An 8303-nucleotide genomic window follows, 5' to 3' on the forward strand; every position below is an offset into this window, starting at 1 on the left:
AACGAGGAGCGGATGGGTGCGTGAGGAGGGTGTCCCTGCACCACTGGACACAGGGGGAGAATCTACGGCTTGGGAACTCAGGGTCCATCAGGGGGTCGGTAGTAAGTCGAGCCTGGGCTGCTCTGACCCCAAAGTCCCTGCTCAGCAGGAATTCTCAGACGCCGCCTCGAACGGGAAACGGGAGCAGATGATGGCAAGCCGCTGCCCCCTTCAAGGGACATTTGACCGAGGAGCACGCAAAGCAGAGGCGGGAAGGCTCCCTGCTCGGCCAAATCCTCCCGCAGCCCCCTGCGAATCCGCGGGGCACAGCCGGGACAGCGCCGAGGGGACGTGGCAAAGGCGCCGCGGATCTGCAGCCACACGAAGCCGGGTCGGCGCTAACACGGCGGGAGAGAGGCCTGGGTGTCAGACAGCGGCGGGCGGCTCTCAGTACCTCTCCAGCCGAGAGCAGAGGCCACTCCCCGGCCTGGAGGAGAGAAGGCACGCCCGCCCTGGGGCTGGGGCAGTTACTTGTCAGGGTCTCCTTTCTTCCTCCCAAGAATTCTTTAAGGAGTGATGATTGACAAAAGAGGTTCAGAGGTGAAGGGACTAGCCTAAGGTCACCCAGCGGGGAGGTGGCACAGAGCCGGGCCGTGGGAGGAGCCTGGCTGAGCGGGGGCCCTTCCCATGACCGCCGCCTCCCCAGACTCCAGGAAGAAGGTCTCTGGAAGGGGCTGGTCTTTGTCCCTCCCAGTATCCCCTGCTCTGTGGAGGTGGGACACCCTCTTCTTGGGATTCCTGCCCTAACCCCCCCACCCCCCGTCAGGCGTACCTGAGCCAGGTTGGCCCTCAGGAATCAGAGGCAACAACGGGAAGGCAATAACTATGGAAAACGGAAAACAGATAGCAATGGTCAAGTTTGCAACACCCAAGTCAATTCCGGCCCGATGGATGCCGTATGTGGCTGGGGACAGTAACAGTGACCATCCCCCAGACGGAGCACCTGCCAGCCCCATGTCCGGGGCTGAGCACGTGAGGTCCAACTTCCACATCTTCCCTTTCCAGGCAGGTGCAAGAGACACACGCCTACAGACCCCAGTGACCAGGGCCATTTCTGGCCTCTGTCTGTCCCTCTCTGCACTGCCAGCCTCCCTGAGCCTTAGCAGGAGGCTCCTGGAGACCTTGGTCCTGACCCCGCCAAAGCCAGGTTGAACCTCCCAGCTCCCTTTGGGCTGCTTGCCGGGTCCATCTCAAGTCCCAAAAACATGCCCATCTGCAGTCCCAGGTAGGACGTGGTGACAGACAGGGACAGAGCTCCCATTCGCCTGCGACCCCACTCCATATAAAGGAGGCAGCCTTCCCTACTCCGATCCACAGGCAAGTGACACCTTATAAAAATATTGACCCCAACACCTGTACAAGAATTATACTCCCAAGGGGCGCCTGGGTGGCTCAGTCAGTTAAGTGGTTGACCCTTGGTTTTGGCTCAGGTCAGATCTCGAGGTTGTGGGATCAAGCCCAACATTGGGTTCCATGCTCAGCGTGGAGTCTGCTTCAGATTCTTTCTCTCCCTCTCCCTCTGCCCCTCCTGCTCACTTTCCCTCTCTCGAAAATAAATAAATGAAATCTTAAAAAAAAAAGAATTATTCTCCCACAATTGGCATTTTTCTCTCATATGTTCAAGGACAGAAATCCTTCTATTGATTGATTGATTGATTGATTGATTGATTGAGGCTGGAAGGTATAGAGAGCCTGGATTTGGCATTGGGTTGGTTCTGCCCAAGCTCCACCAGCTCCACCGTTGAACAGCTAAGGGTCCTCAGGCAAGTCGTGAGCTCCCCTTTCAGGAGGCTGGCACAGACCAAAGCTTGGTGACAACGCTTCAGATGGAAAAGGGACAGAGATCTTTTCAACGGAAGGAGGTACCAGAGCTATACAAAGAGGTGGTCAGTCTGGAGCAGCGGACATGGATGATCTAGTCGATGTTCTGCCTGCAGACGAGGCAGCACCCTCCCGGCCCCACCCAGAGGGCCGCCCAGTGGCCCTGAATGAAGGAATGACGATCTCAGGTCTCGGGGAGAAGCAGAGGGTTCTCAGGACTGGGAGGCCATGGGGGCAAGAAAGAGAAGGGGAGAGAGAGAAGATCCCAGTGGGGAAGGGCTCCCCTGCCATCGGTGGGCTGGAGTAAAAGGGAGAGCTAGAGGGGGGGTGGAAACAGAGGAGGAGGACCCGGCAAACAGACCCCAGGACTGGCGGAGCAGGAAGATAGAAGGAGCCTGGGCCCCCGACCAGGTGCAGCGACCGCATCACCCCACCACACACCCTGAACTTGCGTGAGTGAGAAGTCAACTGTAGACTGGTTTGGGCCACCATTTCTTTAGGATTCTGTGTAATTTTTTTTAAAGATTTTATTTATTTATTTGACAGAGAGAGAGCACAAGCAGGGGGAAGGACGGAAGCAGAGGGAGAAGCAGGCCTCCCGCGGAGCAGGGAGCCCGAGGCGGGGCTCGATCCCAGGACCCTGGGATCATGACCTGAGCCGAAGGCAGGCGCTTAGCGACTGAGCCACCCAAGCGCCCCTGGGATTCTGTGTAATTTAAAAATATGTATTCAATTCTGAAAATATTTGGGACCTAAAAGGGCATTAAGTCACCATTTTAGGGAGGGTGGAACCAGAACTCCCCTTAGTCACCTCAGGGTGTCCTGGCCAGCACATACTTCAGAAGGACCCTAAGACACAGCCTGTCCTACGGACGCTTGCACTCCATGTTATGTCACTGACCCTTTATGTGGCCGTCGGGAAAATGTCGCTATCTGCACTTGTAGAGACGAGGAGCTCAAGCCCGAGGGATTTCCAGTTGCCTGAGGCCACAGAGCTGGCGAGGTTCACGGCATGCCCAGCCACACCCTTACCGGTAATCCGGTGGTTTCCAAACTGTGCTCTGTGGCACCCTACAGTCTGTCAGACGTGGTCATGGATGGCGGGTCGTGACCATGAGGGATCAAGGGTAAGGTTTTCTCAGGAGCCCAAGAAAGACCTGGGATTCGAGAGAGATGTCCCCACGGCTCTTAGTGCGAATGACGAGTGAAGGGCCCTGGGGTGAAGAAGAGGCCTCCCAGACGGATCGTGCCGGGGACCAGAGGCCCCTAACACCTGTGCCCCACTATGCTCGGGGTCCTCAGACTGACACCCCAAATTCAGAATGGGGGAGGCGCGCCTCAAAATGCAAATCAATCTACAGGCAAATAAAGAGTGTTGTATTTTTTTAATATATCTGAGTGTGTGTAAGAAGATTCGCATCACATACACAAACATGTCAAAGAAAGTGACTTGAAAAAGAAATCACAACAAAATGTTACCTGGGGGGTGACATTTGGGGGACAATTTTCCAGGGCCCTTCTGTGTATTTTCTGGGTTTTCACATGTTCCTCAACGAATATTTCATAAATAAAAGATAAAAATGAAAAGGGAGAGTAGTTTTTTGTTTTGTTTTGTTTTAAGAAGCAAGTTAGGGACTGTTCCTGTAACTGGATTATTCCACTTGATCTAATAAATTCATGTTACCAAAAATGCATAGTTGGACATTCCAGCCTAAAAACAGAACCCTGGGGGCGTCCCTGCCAACATTTCCCAAGCAAGGGGAGGAGTTCTTCACATGGATAAATAGGCATCAGTGCCCACGAAAATCCAGCACTTGCGGCAGGCGATGGCTTTAGAATCCGCTGAGGACACCTGGCTGCAGAGGCAGGTAATCCATGATGCTGTCTATCCCATGACCAAAGGAACCCATTTTTCTTCTGTGGTTTTAGGCCTTGGCCTGGAGCCTGTGAGGTGGCAGGGGGCCTGGTAAAGGCGTCCCAGAGCGCTGGGGACGGTTCCGGTGCTGGCCCCGAAGGCCATGCCCTCTGAAGACACGTCTTCCCTCCGGGTCTGAGTTTTCACATCTGCAGAGGGCAGACACACCACAAGAGCCACTATCGCTGTTTCTGCTCCCACACTTTGGGATTCTGAGTTTAGATAGCTGTGTACCTCCACACACCAGACCCTCTGGACCACAACTGCCCCGAGGGGCATGGGGCACCTCCTCTTGTCTGGCCCCGGGCACTGCTTTCACGGGGAGGTGCAGATGGAAATGATGGAGGGGGTCCCTCTGGGCAGAGCCCATGGGGTCTCCAAGGGGAATGGTCCCTCAGCTCTTCTCCCCTCCGGGGACCCCAGCCAAACAGACAGGCAGGCAGTGTTTGTCCAGCAACTGAAAAGACAGGCTGCTCAGAAACAGAGCCAGCCTGCCAACTTGCTCAAACAAAGTTCTTTCTCCCCAGAAATAATTCGGAGGTGGGGGGGGTGGGGTGGGATGTTTAACTCTTCCAAAGAAAGGGTTGATTAACCCAAGAGTAAACAGACAGTTGAGGCAATTCAGCTGCTGAGGCTGGTCTGAAGGGGTGTCCACTGGCCTCTCGATGGGAAGCAGCTCAACTGCCCTCCCTTCCCCACGACCTCTCCCCACCTCCCCTCCTCACCTTCCCCTCCCACCTCTGAAACTGACCTTTTCTATTCTGAACTCTGGGCCCCTAGTAGGCAGGGGCTGAAGGTCAGTAACCCTGTTGGCTGCCCCTCCCTCCTGTCGTTCCTGCAATAGCTCCATCCCCTCCCCCCGTGGAGTCGCAGCTCTGGCCTGGCAGGTGGTTTCAGAGAGCGGGTGGCGTATGGGAGGAGAGCCGCCTCTGCAACATCCCTTATGAGCCCGGCACCTTCATGGTTTCTCTCCCTTGAGCTTACTCAGTGTGTTGTACAGAGATGGGAATGGAGGCTCAGAGAGGGTCAGTCACTTGCTTGTCACCACACAGCAGGACAAGTAGCCCAAAGGAAATCCCAGTCCAGGTCTCTGCGGCTCTGAAGCCCACACTGCTTTCTCCCTACCAGAAGTCTGGAGCCAGGCTAAGGGGACTCCTCTCCCTGCTCCCCCACCCGCCTGATGACTGTGGGCGAGCCCCTTACCACTCCATGCCAGGTTCCTCCACTGGGGAAAATGGCAACAACTGCAGTACTTATCTCAAGTGTACTGTAATCATGCACGTTGGGTGCCCACGAGCGTGCCTGCCCAAGAAAGTCACGAAACTAACAGAAGCAGAGACTGGAACACAGGCCACATGGGGGTGGCAGTGGGAGGCAAGGGGGCACCATCTGGCCCGCCAACACTGAAAGGGCTTTGTTTTTCAGAGTTGAGGACAGAGGGAATGTCGACCCTCTTGGCTCTGGGGCTCCTGGTGGCTGGGCTCTGCCCCACTGTCCACTGCATCCCGGGGGGCGTGCTTGACCCGCAGAATGTCACCCAGGAGGACCTACACAATGAGACACCTGTGGACAACTCGGATTAGCCTCCAGCAACACCGACTTCACCCTCAGCCTCTATAAGCAGTTGGCTTCAAAGACGCCCAATAAGAATGTCATCTCCCCGCTGAGTGTCTCCAGCGCCTTGCCCTTCCTATCCCTGGCGGCCCAAAGCACCACCCTGACGGAGATCCTTGAAGGCCTCGAGTTCAACCTCACAGAGACCCCTGACACCGAAATCTACCGGGGTGTCCAGCACCTCCTGCAAACCCTCTGCCAACCCAGCAACGAGCTGCAGCTGAGCGTGGGCAGTGCCATGTTCATCAGCGAGCAGCTGAGGAAGATGCCAGGGTCCTATACACCTCTGAGGCCTTCTCCACCAGCTTCCAGGACTCCGCTGCCGCCCAAAAGCTCATCAATGACTATGTGAAGATTCGGACCCAGGGGAAAACTAGATTTGGTCAAGGACCTTGACCTGAACACAGCCATGGTCCCGGTGAATTACATCTTCCTTAAAGGTGAGTAACTGGTTTGGGGTTTGGAAGGAGTATAATTTGTTCAAATAATCATTCTGCTCCTTTTGCTCTCTCTTCATGTTGTGGGACCCCATAATGAGAATGTTATTATGTTTTTTTTTTTTTTGATGATGATTCTCAACTTTGATTTTTATTTCATCTAAGTTTCCACTTTTAGCTAAAAAACACAGTGCAAGTAAAATATATTTATGCTGAAAAGGTTTTCATTTCTTTTAACTTTACGGCTTTACAAACTACAGCAAAGAAAACGCGTCTGTACAGATGCCGACCGCACGTCCGGAAGGAGCCGCTGCGTGGCCTCTCCTGAGCAGAAAGGTGACCACGCTCCGGGCGAGCGCGCGATGAGCTCCGTGCTCCTCGGGGACTCTGGCGAGGGAGGAGACGGGGACATAAATAGTCTAAAAAATCAGTTTGCTTTGCCAACTGACTAATACAAAAATAAAATAAATGAAATGAGGTCATTGCTGTAGACACACACCTACGCAGTAAGTTGGGCTGAATAAACCAAAATGCACAAATAATGTAGAAACCGCTACGAGGTGACAGAGGGCAGCTAATTATTTGCTAAACGATTCCATCTTTTTTTATATATGGCTTGTTTGGCAAGAAGGCCACTCAATCAAAGATGAGTTAAGAGTTAATTGTCCGTTCAGAGTGCCCACGGGCCTCTGTGTTCTCTGTTACAGAAACGTGTTTTCTTCCATACTGAAGAGTTGACTTAGAAACAGGAATAAAAAACTGTTCCGTTGTAAAGAGGTGGCTGTTTTTTAAACAATATCCCATTTGCTTGTTACAAAAGGCGTAATCTGCAAATATATAAAAACGTCCCAGGCGTCTCCATCCGCGATGCCGCGCCCGCCCTGTGCTACTTAAGGAATGCTTTGTAGAGCAGCAGTGAATGGCTTGTCTCACGCTCATTCTCTAAACAAAATATGAGGTCCCTGAGGTTGACCCGCGTGATCCTTCGTCGTGTGAACTGTCTGGGGGTTCCAACACCGGAGCTGCCTGGGACCGCCGAGCCTGGGCCCGACCCCTGGGGGCAGCTGGAAGTTCTGGATGTTGGTCGGGTTCTGAGGCGGCTGCGGCAGGCGGGGGGCGAGGACCGTGGGCGTCAGCGTGACCCGGATCCCGCCGGTGGTGGCCGAGGGCGTCCTGGGCAGGCTCTGGGGCCCCGCGCTGGCCGAGCCCTTGGGCAGCCCGGTGGGGGTGCCAGGGGCCGGCGGCGACGGCGGCGGCGGCAGTCCAGCGGCGGCGGCGGCGGGCAGCGCCCCTTGCATAGTTGGCCCGAGGATCATGCCGGCCCCCGCGCCGGCCGGGCCAGGGCCTGCGGGGGCGCGGGCGCCGGCTGCACCGCCGTCTTGGGCGAGTCGGCCTTGGCCACCTGCGCGGGCGCGGCGGCGGCGGCGGCGGGCCCCGGCTGACTGTTGGCGGCGGGAGGCGGGGCGGGCGCGGGGGCCGGGGCGGGGCGAGGGCCGGGGCGGGCGCGAGGGCGGGCGCGGGCGCGGCGCTGCCCCCGTTCTGCGCGGCCGCCGGGGCTCCGGCCGGGGGGCCGGGCGGCCGGGCGAGGCTGGCGGCGGCAGGCGGCGGCGGCGGCGGCGGCAGGGGGCGCGGGGGGCGCGGCGGGCGCAGGGGGCGCGGGTGGCGAGGGGGCGCGGGGCGCGGGCGCGGAGGGGGCGCCGAGGAAGGGCGGCGTCTGGATGACAGTGGCGGCGGCGGCGGCAGGCGCGGGCGGCGGCGCGGGCGCGGGCCCGTTGTGGAGCAGGCTGACAGCAGGTGCGGCGGCGGCGCGGAGCGAGGTCCCCAGCGCGGCGCTCCCATTCAAAGTTTGCGCGGCGCCGGGGCCGCCGGGCGGGCCGTTGCGGGCGGTGGGCTGGGCGGCGGGCGCGGCCGTGGCCCCCGGCGCGCAGGCCCCGGGCCCGGGCCCGGCCCCCGCGCCCGCGCCGGCCTCGAGTGCGTTCAGCTTCGCGGCGGGCCCTGCGGGGGGCGGCTCCGGCGCCGCTGCGGGCGCGCCCTCGGCCGGCACGGCCGCTCCGGCTCCGACACGGTTCCCGAGCGCGCCGGCGGCCGCGGCCCGCGCCTCGGGCGCGCGGGGCGCGAGGTGGTGGTGGTGGGCCGCGCTGGCCGCCAGCTGCGACTCGAGCGAGCCCACCAGGTCGCTCACCACTTTCCCGTCCGCCTCGCTGTTGAAGAAGACCTCGCCCAGCGGATCCGAGCCCGCCGCCATCTTCCCTCCTCGGCCCGTTATTATGTTTTAATAAGTCACTGATTTCCCGAAGTCTACCTTCGTGGTCCATCACCTTTATTTCCTTCTTCTTTCTGCTTCATTCGTTTCCATAATTTTATCTTCTATACCACTGACTTGATCCACTGCTTTGTCCATCCTCGTTTTTATGGCCTCCACTTGGGAATGCATCTGCAGTATAAACAGGGCTTGGTGTGAGCAGCTGCCCCTCCAC

General features: G+C 57.9%; 2 pseudogenes; one reads left to right on the forward strand and one right to left on the reverse strand.

The window, feature by feature from the left end:
* Positions 1-5208: 5208 nt before the first annotated feature.
* Positions 5209-5837, forward strand: LOC148163835 (serpin A3-6 pseudogene; annotated as a pseudogene).
* Positions 5838-6761: 924 nt separating this feature from the next.
* On the reverse strand, positions 6762-8071 carry LOC148163836 (transcription initiation factor TFIID subunit 4 pseudogene; annotated as a pseudogene).
* Positions 8072-8303: the final 232 nt, after the last annotated feature.

Source organism: Eumetopias jubatus, unplaced genomic scaffold (assembly GCF_037043125.1).
Source record: "Eumetopias jubatus isolate StellerSeaLion01/CBP00866 unplaced genomic scaffold, mEumJub1_p1.0 scaffold_7, whole genome shotgun sequence".
In the NCBI taxonomy this organism is placed as follows: Eukaryota; Metazoa; Chordata; class Mammalia; order Carnivora; family Otariidae; genus Eumetopias; species Eumetopias jubatus.